Source organism: Ursus maritimus (genome assembly GCF_017311325.1).
Source record: "Ursus maritimus isolate PB19 chromosome X unlocalized genomic scaffold, ASM1731132v1 scaffold_X1, whole genome shotgun sequence".
NCBI classification, from domain to species: Eukaryota; Metazoa; Chordata; class Mammalia; order Carnivora; family Ursidae; genus Ursus; species Ursus maritimus.
In genome coordinates this window covers 121,037,097-121,052,756 of record NW_024423319.1, presented here as the reverse complement: position 1 = coordinate 121,052,756, position 15,660 = coordinate 121,037,097, and the positions used below count along the sequence as shown (strand labels likewise).

The 15,660-nt window shown below is 43.1% G+C and overlaps 1 protein-coding gene across 2 annotated transcripts in view; it reads right to left on the bottom strand.

The window, feature by feature from the left end:
* LOC103666313 (pseudouridine 5'-phosphatase) overlaps positions 1-15,660 on the bottom strand; it is a 420,096-nt gene that overhangs the window by 139,986 nt on the left and 264,450 nt on the right. Inside the window, exon 6 of one of the 2 annotated variants that reach the window (XR_005835935.1) lies at positions 979-1,084. The gene's annotated coding sequence lies outside the window, so the exon portion shown is untranslated. Of the gene's footprint in view, positions 1-959; positions 1,085-15,660 lie in introns of those variants that run through there. The other variant, XR_005835940.1, reaches the window with a different exon arrangement.

Below are 15,660 nucleotides of genomic sequence, written 5' to 3'. Positions count from 1 at the left end.
TCCCTTTCTAAGACCCCATTTCCATTGATGGTATTGCTCCTTGTTGGCTCATGCAAGTATCAACTCAACACCATTCCACATTTCACTCAGTTCTTCAATACCCATATATTGATCATCTGCTATGAGCCCAACTGAAGGCTCGATCCAGGCACATAGCAACAGGGAGAGAGAGATACTCAATGCCTGCTCTTAGAGTTTAGAATCTTGAAGCAGAAACAGACATCAAGCAGAGACACACACAAGGTGTTTATTTATTAAGATCATGAGTCCCACTTCAAGAAGAACATCTATATAAGACAGTGGACCGGTCTTATATAGATCTCAGCTTCTGTGGGGGGAATTCCCAGCACTGTCTCGAAAGAAAAAAACCCACAGAGACAGAGGAAAAACTAAAGAAAAAAACTAGAACAAGACATCCTCTGGGTAAATAATTTCTATTCCTGTGTCTAGATTCTTTCCAACAGCAGTCACCCTTGTGTTCACAAAAGTCATAGTGCCGATTGGAGGCATTCCAAACATCCTCCGATGCTTTGAGTCTCTGTATGTACAAACCTCCGAACGGGACAGGAGCGTACGTCGCACTTTTCTGCACAGCAGCTTAAAGCATCTAATGCGTTCTCAAACTTAGGCACTGCTTATTGGCCCATCTGAGTCCCCTTGACTGCCCCTTACCTGCAGCCCACATTCAATACATCCATCTAATCCCTGGGTCTTGTTCCTCAGACCTTATAAAATATTCTCACCACCTCCTAGATCTTATTAGGTAGAAAGATACTCATTATATTCCTTTCAAAACCCACGTTTTTTTCTCAACTTTCTCCTCTGTACCACGATGAACATTCCCAGCACATTCCCCATTTCCATCTTGAGCATTCTCTCCCCACCCCACGCCACCCCACCCCTGAAGGTTGATTTACACCAGAAGATTACAGCAACAGCTTGTCGGCATGGCATTGGTCAAATTTCACGTGGTTTTACCTGCTTTATGCGACTTCGCCTCGGTAGGCAGACCTCAGACATGATTTCATGGCTGGTCAAGAATCCATTCGTGAATCAAGCAACACGGAGTCAGAATCGTGAATACCTGAAATAAAACAAAATGTACATCATGACGAGAGATCATGAAACTGCTTGCTCCGGCCTCAAACGCATACCCTTTGGACCGCGGGCTGGTGGCTGAATATAAGCTGAAAGGTTTGCGTGTCTGCTCTTTGTAGCTGTGAGCACCTGTATAAGATCACCTCTCAAAATGCATCGCATTTTGACCTCCTTATCGAGGTAGACACCCAGGGAAGACTAGAAAGTCTGCGTCATTGTTATAGAGAATTTCCCCCATTGCTTGGTCTCTTATTATGCTATTGTGTTTTGCTTTTTGTGCTGTGGAATACTGTGTTTTTTTTCTTTTTAATTCTGTGGCATACAGCTGAAAGCAATCTGATGCATACAACTGAAGTTAGCAGAACACGCCACGCCAAAAAATGCCACAAGTATACTGATGAGTGTGAGTTATGGCCACTTGAAAACCAGCAGATAGAGGAAGAGACTCTCCCTGAACCTCCCTCATCTGCCTAAAGACATAACCTTCAGAAGGAAGTCAATTGTCCCCAGCATCCTCCCCAGGAGTGTCATCAACCACAAAGACGGTATCCTGTCACAGGAGACATTAGACATCAACTCCACCCCCAGACAAATTCTGTCACAAACTGTCTTACCTCCACCTGTCTCTCCAAGGGCCCAGTCATCTTTCCTAAAGTCATTCGCTCTCCCTGCCTACATGCCTCTTCCCTTCCCCTATTCAGATTCTAAACTCTAAAGCCACTTCTTTGAGTTACCCATTTTTCCTGCGTATCCCCCACGTATACAGGAGGTAGACGTGTTCATAAACGTCTGTCTGTTTTTCTCTTGTTACCTGTCTTTTATTACTGGGGTCTCAGAAGAAAAGGGTAGAAGGAAAATTATTTTTCTTCCACTACGCAATCCTTTATGTAACTGTAGGTAATTACTTTTCCCTGAAACTCTTTTACACAGTTTCCTAGTGTTTATAGCATAATAACCTCAGCCCTAAAATGAAAACATAATTTCTTATTTGCTGAGGATGGAACAGTATGGCCATTAATGACTTCCTTTCAAATCATCTTTGATCCGTGATACAAATTGTCTTTGATACTTGAATTTAATACATACTTACAGTTACACTGTTTGCACTTATTGCAATCATTAGACTCAAGGATTATCTTTATAGTTACCACCAAAAGCTTGGGAAAAGTTACATTCGTGAACCTTGAAGCAGACCAGTGTTTTCTTAATAGTTTGGCTCCTACATTTTTATTATACAACCTGTGCTTATTACAGAAAATAAGACCTAGTTTGTATATAACCTCAGGGCTTTTTAAAATATATTTTATTTCATAACAAAAGAACTAAACCTACATTCAATAAATATTTGGTGAGCACCAACTATAGGTTGATAGATGTTCTAAGGGCAGGTGGAGGACAGTGATGAGGACAGGTAATGTCACTTGCATGAAGTTTATAATAAACAGATATGAGCAAAATAATTACGCCCCCATGCTGTTTCGTGTGTTGGAGAATTTGAAACAAAGAGATGGGATAATCACAATGTCCCAGGAGATTAAGAGTGATTCCGAGTTGGCTGGTAGAGCTGATAGTCTCAACAAGTGGTCAGTGACGTTTCCCCAGCAGAGATGACACTGGGACTGTCCTCATGATGACAAGGGCCAGGAAGATGCAAAGCCTGGGGAAGTGGGCTTGTCACTTAATAGGACAGAAGAAAGGACTAGTTAGAGACGAGTAAGCAAAGAGGGGAGTAGGAAGAGAAGAGGCTCAAGAGGGGAGTAGGAAGCAGAGCCACTTGGAGCCTTGGGGTCTTGGGAATGACTTTGCGTGTTATCCTCAGCTTAATGGGAAGGCTTTGGAGGGCGTTCGGCTGAGATGTGTTTTTGCCAAAAATCATTCCATCTGCAGTGTGAACATATAGTAGTGAGGGAAGCATGAGGGGAAGCAGCAAGAGACAGACTAGCACAGTGGTGTAGGAATGAGAGCTCAAGGCTGTCTGGGCTACCATGGCAGCAGTAGCCAAACAGAACACGGATAGGGCCAGTGAGACCTCATAATAGATTGTATATGGAATGTGAGGGGAGGAAAAGAATCAGGAAGTCTGGTAGGCTTTTTGTGTATTTAACAATGATGAGTAGATAGATAGAGAGACAATACACAGATAAATAGATGATAGGTAGATAGATGATAAATAAGTGATTAATAATTTGGTAGGTAGGTAATAATTTGGTAGGTGGTAGATGATAGATAATAAATAGTTGATGCATAGGGTAGATGATGATGGATAGATGCATATATAGATAGTAGAATGGATAGATAGATAGATTATTGGATGGATGGACAGATGGATGGATGGGTAGATAGATGGATAGATAGTGCGAGCTTTCAGTAAGCAATTTGGTTTTTACGTTCTTTCTGGTATGTGAATAGAAAGTTTCAATGGTTCTCTCCATTTACCAAAAAAGTGGAGGTAATTACTGGTTTTAATCATTTTGACTTGGTCCAGCTGAAGCTAGTTTCAGATTAATAGCAAACTACCCCCTGAGAAATTCTATTATTGCTTAAAGAAAGAAATAAAAAGAAAAACTTACTTAAACTGAGAGTTCAGCTCAAAGATATCCCTCTTTTCACCATCAAATGGAAAGTGCCAGCTAACGCATGAATGTGTGAATGTGGACTGAAACTCATGGCCTTAGAAAAGCAAGTTGCCCTGGAAAAGACTTTCATTCACACTGACGCACCATTTGGAAAAGACAGACTTGTCCCAGCATCCTACTTAATGAAGGGTAGCTCCCTTCCTTCCTTCCTTCCTTCCTTCCTTCCTTCCTTCCTTCCCTCTTTCCTTCCTTCCCCTCCTTCCTTCCCTCCCCCTTCCCTCCCTGCTTCTTTCCTTTCTCTTTCTCCTTTTTCTCTTTCTTTCTTTCTTTCTTTCTTTCTTTCTTTCTTTCTTTCCTTCCTTCCTTCCTTCCTTCCTTCCTTTTCTTTTCTTTTATTTATTTTTACTATAAATATCTTTGAGTTCTTCCAGAACCTAATTTTAGATTTTCACGAGTTGGGTGTGAGACACTGTGCTCCTCGCACTATTTGACAGAGTGTGGTGTCGAGGGTTGGGTTCTGCAGGAAGCCGATTAAGAGGGTGATTTACAAGCACGAGGTTTATCAGGATCAACATCTGTGGAAAGAAAGGGACACAAGCAAGATTGCGCACAGGGAGAAGTTAAGAGCATGGAATACGGCTACTTTTAGAAGCTGGAAAGGCAAGGACATGGATGCTTCCTTATGCCTCCAGAAAAAATACAGCACTGCCAACACTGTGCAGAAGATTCCTTCCTCAGACTTCTGACCTCCAGAACAGTAAGGTACTCAATTGATGTCACTTAACCACTAAGAGTGTGGTGATTTATTAAAGCAGTGATAGGAAACTAATACATCCAGAAAGATGCTAATTTTAGTTAATGGTAATTAGTTAATGGTAGAATAATAATTAGTTGATGGTAGCATCTGTGTGGCAGGAACATAGGGGATACATTTGTTGGGAAAAAAATAAATTATTAAAAATAATAGGAAGAGGGTGGATCACCACAGTACTAGTTTCGATTCCCTTCCATGGGAAGAGAAGTACCTGGCTTCGGAACCACGCAGGGGACTGTGGACACTGCAGAGGGGTCTGACAAGTGGGGGCTGCAGGCAGGTACTTGGACATTCTCTGAAACACGTATTTATTTATTTTTTTAAAGATTTCATTTATTATTTATTTGAGAGAGAGAGAATGAACAGGCAGAGGGAGAAGCAAACTCCCTGCAGAGCAGGGAGCTTGACGCAGGTCTCGATCCCAGGACCCTGGGATCATGACCTGAGCCCAAAGGCAGACACTTCACCAACTGAGCCACCCAGATGCCCCTGCAACATGTATTTAAAAGAAGGTCTCAGCATACCCAGTTTTGCATACCCCACTCAGAAATATGAAACTTGGAAGCTAATCAGCATCTCCCTCCAGAGTAAGGATTATTTATTTATTCCTGAGAAGTTTGTTCATTTATTCCCGAGGAGGTGGTGTTGGCCATCCACAGTAGGCTTACAAGATGGTAACCCCCAAACAGCCAATCCTGTTCAAGAGGATTTCTGGTAAATCCCATGTCCTCCATCTCAGCTATATGTCTAGGATTGGCTGTAGGCTCATGTAGGGAGGCTTCTTCTGACTTGTCCCTTCATTTCTTTGATGCATAGATTGATGATGGATAGGTGGATGGATAGATGGATGGACAGGTAGGTAGACAGATATGATGGTTGGATGGATGGAAGATGGATGGATGGATGGATGGATGGATGGATGGATGGATGGATGGAAGGGTAGATGATAGATAGATGGATAGATAGATATGATGGATGGATGGATGGATGGATGGATGGATGGATGGATGGACAGGTAGGTAGGTAGATAGATAGATAGATAGATAGATAGATAGATAGATAGATAGATAGATAAAGAGCCAGCTCCATTGTCCAGGCCATCTGAGAACCATAATGCCATCTCTGGGAATCAGAGAGCCCCACTGGTAGCCAGGAGGACCACATCCATGAACCTAGAGACGTGTATCATCTTTTACTTGTTCATTAATGAACCCCTCTCATGTTCTAGGCACTTGTCTTGGTTTGCATTATTTCGTTACTGCTGTGTGACAAATCATCCCCAAATGTAGCCAACGAAAACATCACATGTTGATTATCTCACAGCTTCTGTAAGTCAACAGTCCAGGTGTGGCTTGGCTGCATTTCTCTGGCTCAAGGTATCTGACGGGCTTGCAGCCCATCTGTTGGTCAGGGCTGCCATCCCGTCTGTGGCTCACTCAGGTGGTTGTAGGTAAGCCTTGCTCTCTCTTGCCATAGGGTTTCATCACAACATGGCGGCTGGCATCCCCCAGGGCAGGTGCACACACAGTAGACAGTGTTGTAGGAGAGGATCCTGCCCTTGGGGAACCTGACCTGAATACTTATAATGGGTGGTCAGCCTCTCTGATCCTTCCTCTCACAGAAGATGTTATCTCTACTAATAAAGTCATGGTGAGTAAGCAAACTGGCTCCTTGCTTGAGAGGAGGACACCATGTCTGTCTTCCAAGGTTGTTAGTGACACAAATATCCTTGAAAGATCATCCAGAAGGAAACCTATCAGGACGTCTGCTTCTACTACATGCAGAAATGCGAGAGAGTCAAGAAGAATTCTCTGCCCACATTTTAAAAATATGATGTTTTGAATAAATAATAACAATTATGGAGAGGAATAATAGAGCCTATAAAATGTCAAAAACTGAGATGTACTGACACTCAGTCCCTGGAGGGAAAACGGGGTGAGAAACTCCCCAAGGGTGAGTCTCCTTCCTGGAAATCAGACCTTTGCTATTCACACCATCCTGTTTCACGGCTGCTTTCAGACTTTCTAGTGCAATCCAAAAAGAAAAATTGATCTTCAGACAACTCAGGAGTTTTCAACTGTGAGTCATCTTGACCATGTGAATTGTGAAGTTAATTGCTACCATAACCTCCCTGAAAAGAACTGAAATACACTGATTCAACACCATTAGAAATCCAAAACCAAGGTCATATGCATTGCAAGAGCGTGGGCCTCCTGGACTATAAGAAGGCCCTGAATGGAAGACCATTATTCCATCCAATGTGACACCTTTTATACCATTAGAGATGCCCGAGGCGTAGAAATTGAAAATAGTTTTGTTTTAATTAGGTTCAGAATGTGTGTGTGTGTGTACTCGTGTGTTTATGAGCAAGTGTTTCTCGGCAAGTCCTTTCATTATGACTGAAATTTTGGACTTAAATTATTACCTAAGGACAGTCAAACTATGGATCAGGAAGAATAAAGAAAAGGAAAGATCAAAAGTTTCCTGGCCAATACGGTAAAATATCTTACTGTGCCTTTAATTTTTTTATTTAGTGGGTTTCCACAAATTATCTCAACATGCATCCTTATGGCCACAGAATTGAGTAAATAATTCACTGTAGGGACACCTGGGTGGCTCAGTCGGTTAAGCATCTGCCTTCAGCTCAGGTCGTGATCCTGGGGTCCTGGGATAGAGCCTCACATAGGGCTCCCTGCTCAGTGGGGAGTCTGCTTTTCCCTCTGCCTGCTGCTCCCCCGTTTGTGTGCACTCTCTCTTTGATAAATAAATAAATAAAAAATTTTAAAAAAGAATTCACTGTATAACAAGTTATATTTTGTAGTTTATATCTGTATGAATGACTGCAGCATCCAACTCTCTCTGGATTACAGCACACCTGTGTGTGTATGGGGTAGTCTAAAACAGAGTAAGATGGAGAGATGAAGAGATGCTGGATGCAGGAAGAGAAAGAGAGAGAGAAAGCAAGACTCTAAGGAAGGACAGGAAGACATAGGACTAGTCCTTCTTAACATGCACCTCATCTGAGTTTTCTGGAACAAAGTACAGATCTTACAATGGGTGACATGTGGACAGTAAAAAGGAAGTGTTTATCCAGCTTGTTGGAACGGTTCACCATGTAGCCCTGTTGGGTACATCACAGATGGTATAATCCCTGGTGCTTTTGACAATTTGCACTCTTTTGGTTTAGGGAAATAATGTTCAACCCAAATAAAGAATTAACTATGGAGAAGGAAAAAATTATTAAATCTTAAAAAGAATGATGCTAAAACAAAGAACTCCGTAACTTAAGAGATTTCCCCTAAAGGTAATTTATTTTATTTTATTTTATTAAGATTTTATATATTTATTTGATAGAGAGAGCAGCGGGAGCAGCAGAGGCAGAGGGAGAAGTGGGAGCAGCAGAGGCAGAGGGAGAAGCAGAGTTCCTGCTGAGCAGGGAGCCTGATGTAGAACTCAATCCCAGGACCCCTGAGACCATGACCTGAGCTGAAGGCAGACGCTTAACCAACTGAACCACTCAGGTGCTTCTCCCCCGCCCCAAAGGTAATTTTAGTGGCCACATTCATCACTGTGGTCATGGTAGCACACTACATTGTTCATGTTAGTGATGGTGCCAAATTATCAAAGGAAATCACTAGACTATATGCAATTGAAAATTTGAATAAAAATGGTGTGTCTCTAGCTCCAGAGAGAGAAGAAAGTATCAGCTCTTGCTCATTGCCGTAGCTGCATTCAAGTGGGCTGTGAGGATCCCTGCCCCATGCTGTTCACACCTTTATGTCATCCTGAACTGCACTGTACCAGGGTCAGTTTATGTGGCCAAGAGGACTCTCCTCTCTGTGCTGTGCTGGTGTATGCCTCCCAAAGCTAGCTCATGAAATACACTCTGGTTCCTATCTCGCTCTCTCTCTTGGCTCACTCATTCTGCAGAAAGCCAGCGGCTGTCTTGTGAGCACACTCAACGCAGCCCAGAGGAGCAGGCTGCATGGTACGGAGTGGAGGTTCTTTCAACAGATCCTAAGGAACGGAGACTGGGAGCTCACAGCCATGTGAGCGAGTCATCCTGCATGCACATCTTCCTCCCCGCCCCAGACAAGCCTTCAAAGGACTGCAGTCCCAGCTGAGATGAGGAGGTACACTGGGCCACAGATACCCAGCTCAGCCACTGCAGGATTTCTGAGCCACAGAAACTGTGAGAGCATGAATGTGTGTTATTGTAAGATGCTGCATTTGGCATGTGTTTGTTACACGGCATGAGACAGCTGACTGATACACACACCAGCACCATCTTCCATGGTGGGAACAAAATGAAAATATGCAGAAGGATCGGTATGACAAGCATTCAGTACAAAGGTGAAGACATGGATTGACACCAGTGTTCAGGGAAATTGGTCAACAGCATTGGTAGTTAAGGACTATGATAAATCCCATTCCCTGATAACACATCACATGCCATAATCTCATTCTTGCACATACTATGGTCAATATATTAAAATACAGAATCTTTTATATGATCATATAGAAGTATAAAAGAGTTTTATTTTTTTTTTAAGATTTTATTTATTTATGTAACAGAGAGAGACAGCCAGCGAGAGAGGGAACACAGCAGGGGAGTGGGAGAGGAAGAAGCAGGCTCCCAGTGGAGGAGCCCAATGTGGGACGCGATCCCGGAATGCCGGGATCACGCCCTGAGCCAAAGGCAGACGCTAACGACTGCGCTACCCAGGTGCCCCAAGAGTTTTATGTTTTTATTCTTACACTTCCATGTTCACATTTGAGAAAAAGATATAATTAATCAGATTTATGCTTGAACTAGACAAGCTTATACAAAGTCCACAGGAGGAGAAACGGCAAAAAAAAAAAAAAAAGCCAGTAAGATTCAGGGAAAGAAATTTAGGTAATTAAGGGGGGAAATGATGCCCTACAGATATTAAATCATATTTTAAGCAATCGTAATTCAAATACAATTGACTCGTGAACAATATGGGTTTAAACTGCATGGGTCCCACCTGGACATGATTTTTTTTTCACTAAAGATACTCAATTAATATTTGTATACAATATGTAACATACAAGTATATTTGTATACAGTATTTGCATACAATGTAATATATGTTGAATACATCAATAAATATACAATAAATGTTTACAGTATAAATGTATTTTCTCTTGTGATTTCCTTAACCACATTTTCTTTTCTCTGGCTTATTTTATTGTAAGAATACAAAGATTATATTTTCAGGGATCATTTATATAGTCTATAATAATATAACATACCAATTATGTGTTAATCGACTGTTTATATACTGTTGGTAAGGCATCCAGTCAACAGTGAGCTCTTAATTACATTTTCGGGAAATCAAAGGTCATAGGTGGATTTTTGACTGTGTGGGGGCTTGGCGCCTCTAACCTCCCCGTGTTGTTCAAAAGTCAACTATAGGGGTGCCTGGGTGGCACAGCGGTTAAGCATCTGCTTTCGGCTCAGGGCGTGATCCTGGCGTTATGGGATCGAGCCCCACATCAGGCTCTTCCGCTATGAGCCTGCTTCTTCCTCTCCCACTCCCCCTGCTTGTGTTCCCTCTCTCGCTGGCTGTCTCTATCTCTGTTGAATAAATAAATAAAATCTTTAAAAAAAAAAAAAAGTCAACTATAGTTTGGTTCCAGCTCATAGGACATGACGAAAGTACTTAGGAAATGATAGTTTATAGCAATAAAATATGGATATAATTTAATGTCTACGGATAGAATAATGGTTAAGTGAATTATGCTATACTTTCTCAATAAAATGCATATAAGCATTTAAAAGGATGAATCATCTCAGTATAATTATGCATCCGTCTTCCAGCGATCCTTTATGTGGCTAAAATAAGATGTAAAAACAGGTGACCTAGAGAGGTTACACGTGGTTAGCTGCTACCCTTTCCCTTTGTTCCTACAAAAACAGTCCTGAGCTTCACAATGACGCTTCTTTCCTATGGCATTTGATTCTAAAGTGCCCAGAAGGATTTAGTCGAAGTGTGGGCTCGAGAGGTGATTGTAGCACTGGTTGAATTAGACCAAACTCTTTCCGGAACAATTCAGAATGAACGTGGCTAAACGTGCAAAAAAGATAAATACAGTATCTTCAGACATAATGACCTCTAGATATTTGAAATATGGTCTGAAGATTTTCACAAGGCCTTCATTTCTATGTACTCAAATGTAATACTAAACGCCAAGATGAACAGCATATTTGGCTGTCAAACCAGTCTTGAGATAAACAGGGCAAGACTCTCTTTAAAAAAAAAATGCCTAGGGGAGAGAGAAATAGAAATATATATTGATTTTTTAAAAATGTATCCCTATTCCTTCAAAGTTCAAGATTATTAAGTATTTGGCTCTAAAGCTATGATCCCCTAATTGTTCATAGAGCATCTATTAATATGGTTTTAGTCCTAACTTTTTTTTTTCTTCTAATTAGTTTCTCAAGAAAGACAAAATGGATATCCATTTAGAGAGTGCCATACAGAAGACTAGGATATCTTGGCAGAAATCTGTGAAGCCCTGAATAGAGCTACTTAAAAAGTTTCACCACCAATTAATCGGAATACAATAGGAAGAATTACATTTTACAAAATTGCAGATACAAAAACAGCCCTGGCATTTGAAATAGTCACAGTCGATTAAATCTTCTTCTTTCAGATTCTACTATAAATCTAGATTTAGGAACAGTCCTCCCTACTCTGCCTTTCAAAATACTAAATAATGAAGTGTAAACTCTTTTATTATTTCCCCAATGCTACCAAATCGTGGTAAACCTGTATTTCTTCTTATCTTTAACGAAGAAACATCTCAATTCTCAGCAGAGCAAACAATTGTTTGTAAATGGCCATACCCACCACAACAGACAATTCTTCATAGGAGTTGTTTCATGTCGCAATTAGTTGTTAGGGTTACACACTGGCTATCAGGTGTAGGGACGAACACAAAGTATTTTCTTCCGGCTGGCCCCTGCAAACTCTGAAAAAGGGACTTCTTTGCTACTGTGAAATGTTTCAGCTCTCAACAGGACCCCCCCTTCCCACCACTTCAACTTCATTTTCCAGGATTAGCTGAAGGACATTGGGACAACATCACATTAATTTCAGCAGACACTAAATTTTATGTAATTCAGCAAGCAAGCCTCTGTTAATTAGGCCTCCCAGGACGAGTGATGGCCAGAGAGCCTCGAAGTGTCACTGATCGATACGTACAACTCAAGCAGCTCTGGTGGTCAATTACTTGGGCTTGTGAGTAAGAAGGAGGGTCCTATTCCTGGGAGCAACCTACACTCGCCTAGGATCACAGTTCGCTGGCACCTTGCCCACCCAGGCCACCAGTTGCATACAGATAGCATCTCTCCCTCTTCCTCTCCATCGCTGCCAGAGGTAAGGTCTGCCAGGGGGGAAGCGCGCTCCCCGCCACCACCGCGAACGCGGCTCATGCCTTCCAGCCTTGAGCCTGATGGATGGGGAAGTCAAGCTGCTGACACAGCCGCCGAGATCTGCTGTTTGATCCCAGGGATGCAAGCCTTGTTTGATGAGGCCGCAGGAGAGGATGTGCGTGCAGCCTAGTTTAACATAATCCTGCTCTGCGGTTGCTGAAAAAGAAAAGGGCACTAAAAGCCCACACAAGAGTGTTTCCTTCCTGGCGGCCCTTCTCCCGCAAAGAGCCTCACGCCTGTGTCTTTGGGGCGGGACACCACCCAGGCCAAGGGTTGACATATTCACGCCTCTATGAGGTGGCCGACCCCGGATGTCCTGGAAGACTCCACTGGGCCGTCACAGCTGACATTTCTGTATGGAAACAATGCAAAGAAAAGGAAACAGGTCTCCGCGACACAGAACAAATTACTGCGGGGTGCGATAACAAGCACATTTAGGAAAGGTGGGGTGGGAGGGAGAAAGGCCAGTGCTAACAGGCTGAAGGTATCATGTGTCGACATGGCTTTTGCAAAAGGGAAAAGAGACATGGCCGCCCATCACGGAAGCTGGTGCGTTAGGACAGCGGATTTGCTCTGTCGGGTCTAACTTGTTTTGCGACACGGGCATCGTGAATTTTCCCCACTGGATGTCTTTCTAAAAAGCAAGAAACTATGGTCTGAATAACCACCCATTCCAGGTTAAAATGTGTCTCTTCATCCTTAATTTCAAGTATGCAGAAGCCCTCTTTGTGTGGCCATGATGAATTAAAGCCTGTGAGGAGGTGGCCACACATGTTTCCTGGTGGTGAATTTGGTTCTAAAGTGCGTGATTTGCAAAACTGTGGTCTTCTATAAGAGGACATGATGGGAGAAGGAAAAACGCAGGAGAAGTGGAAACATTTCAGGAGAGTGGAGGTCACACGGGGTTTTACTGATACAGTCTTTGGCTTTTCCTCAGGTTCTGACGAGCAGAAGACCAAAAATGGGCTCTTGAAGCAGATGGTCTGGATGTGTGTTTGTGTGTATTGCCTTCAATAATAATAGCGTCCTGGGTATAATGGAAATGAGTCTGTGCTTTATGTGTTTCAGCTTGCAAAGCACCTTGGCTTCCGTATTCTCACTCAAGTCCCCACAGGGATCATATGAGAAAGGCAAACTATGGAGCTCATGTGACACATGGGAAACTGAGGCTCAGTGCGGAGCCCCGGCCTCCTCCAACCACCACGAGGTCCACACCTGAGACCACACCCTCCTGACCCTATTGGGCTTCACCGTCCTCCTCCAGGAAAGGAGCATGATAACGCCGACTGATGGTGGAAGGGTTATTATCACATCTCATAGGTGGGGAAACTGAGTCACAGAGAATTACCAAAGACCATGTAGGGGTGCGATGGGGGCAGTCTGGCTTCAGAGTCTATGCCTTAAATCTCCACACTAGACTCACTGACAGCAGCTCATAGATGAGGGATGTCGCCAGGAGGGTAGAGTCCATGGCCAACGGTGGTACCAGAAGAGGGGAGAGCCCCAAGGTGACCTTGGAGCCATGAAACAGCATCAAAGGCTGGGATGAGATCTTTGCCTGTCATCCATCCATCAAACGAAACCCACGCAATGTTCTTGATCCGATTAAGACCACACCTCTTCACCAAAAGTATGATGTGGTAACAAGTCATCAATTAAGGGACACAGATTGGAAGAGGGAACGCTGAGACATTTAATCTTATGGTGGGAATCTTTACAGAAAAGAAGTGGAAAACCCCGACTCAGACAAAGCAAGGATGGAATACAGTTTTCAGTTTTTAGGCAATAAAATACATCACACCCACCAACCTCATCATGTCTGAAACACGTGCTTTCCAAGTAAACCCCGTTAACCAGAAGAGGAAGACGGGTGAGTGAGTGCAGAAGGGAAAGTGTGGCCCTTTTTGAAAGACCGCCTTATGGGAATTCAACCTTATCTCAAATTTCTCTCTTATGAACATGATAATTCCTAAAATTTTGATAAGAGATTTACATATCTTCCAGCTTGATGCATTCCTTCACTGGTAAAGGAAACGGTACAATCCTATTTTACACTGCTGAGAAATTTATAATGGTGGGAGATAAGAAAAATAGGCCCAACCATCTGAAACACACAGATTAACAGTCTGCATCGATCAATTCGCCAGATAATTGCACAACCGTTCCTGTCACTTTCTAGAGCAACGGCTTCAAGGTAAATAATATTGATGCTTTTTCTTTTGTGATATTTTAATTATATTTGCAAGAATTATATTCACGGGCCAACGTATGGAAATTTAATTCGGGGGAATGCTTTCGTTCTCTCAATATTAAAATTAATATTTTTCTCGTTGATTATTTTGATGTTATATGCAGATGTAGCATAAAGCTTTAGAAAATTGTTTCAGATGGTGTGATTGGAAAGGCTCCAGAATTAACAGCATATACAAAGAAAGAGCATGGGATTCCATCTGCTAAATGGGGCCAACAACTCCCAAAAGTGTGGACTGCTTCCCGAAGACCCCCACGCCCTCCCCATGCTTGTTCTTCATGGCACTTATAATTTATAATGTGCAATTTACGTTGTGCTCATTTGCTTTCATGTGTATCTCCCTTCCTAAAGCCTATTCCAGCCACACCCTCACCCTCACACTGGGGGCGGTTTGAGAGTAAGCGACGCAAGATTTGGGGACAGATAGGAAGCTGGGACGGGAGGATGGTGGGAGAGAAAAGGCGTGAAGGTCGGCTGGCAGGTAGCACGTGTGTCCTGCAGCTATAGGTCGGTATTTACCAAGACAGGGAGAACATGCAGCAGGACAGCAAGAAGGGAGGAAGCCAAGAATTAAGTTTGTCACTTCTTAAGGCTAAAATTTCTCTGGGGAATCCAAGCAGATGCATTAGTCAGGAGAATGGCACGGTGTTGGATTTCTCAAGATGTCCCGGCTGGAAATGTGATTTAGGGGTTCTGTTAGCATGCTGAGAGCATGAAGGACATAGCATAGCAACCAGAGGCAGCACCAGGCTGAGGACGCCACTGGTTACAGGACGTGGAGGTGACAAAGAACGGGAAGAGATGCTCACGAGAAGCCATTGGAAAGGGTGCCAGTCGCAAGTCTGTGTGTTTCTTTTTGTTTTAACAATCCAGATCATCTTTATAAAGCTGTGCTAAGGTGATGCTTCCCCTCAAGGAACCCATGATTGCTTTCTCGGGTCTCAGGTAAGTACAACACAACAGATCCTCAAAACAGCTGTCTCCATGAGACCGCGGACTGAAATACGTGTGAGTCAAAATTTAGTTGTTGGTAGCTCAGCTTTCATGCCTCGGGTCAGGAGTGCAAGAGAGACCGCATCCCTGCTTTTCTGGGCTTTGACATGGGGACAAAAGGAGCTTTGCACCGCGCGTGCTGTTGGAAGAGAAGGCGTGGTGTGTGAAGACCAGATGAGGCTTGTCATGGGACAAGACAGGAGATGGTATGTCCTTTGAGGAGGACAAAATCAGGTCCGTGCCTTCCTTACAGAAAGACCAGCTTGCCGGTCCCAAGATCAAAGCCGTCTTTCCATATTGGCTGTTGGCTGAACAGTGCTTGCCATCACGCCTACGTAGGAGGGCGGACACTCAAAGCAATACTCTCACTGGCTGCAATGTCCCCGTGCCATACACAGAGAGATGAAAATGTACGCATCTCTATTATAGACGCTGGGAAGCATTTGTTAACGAGGAGAGACAAGGA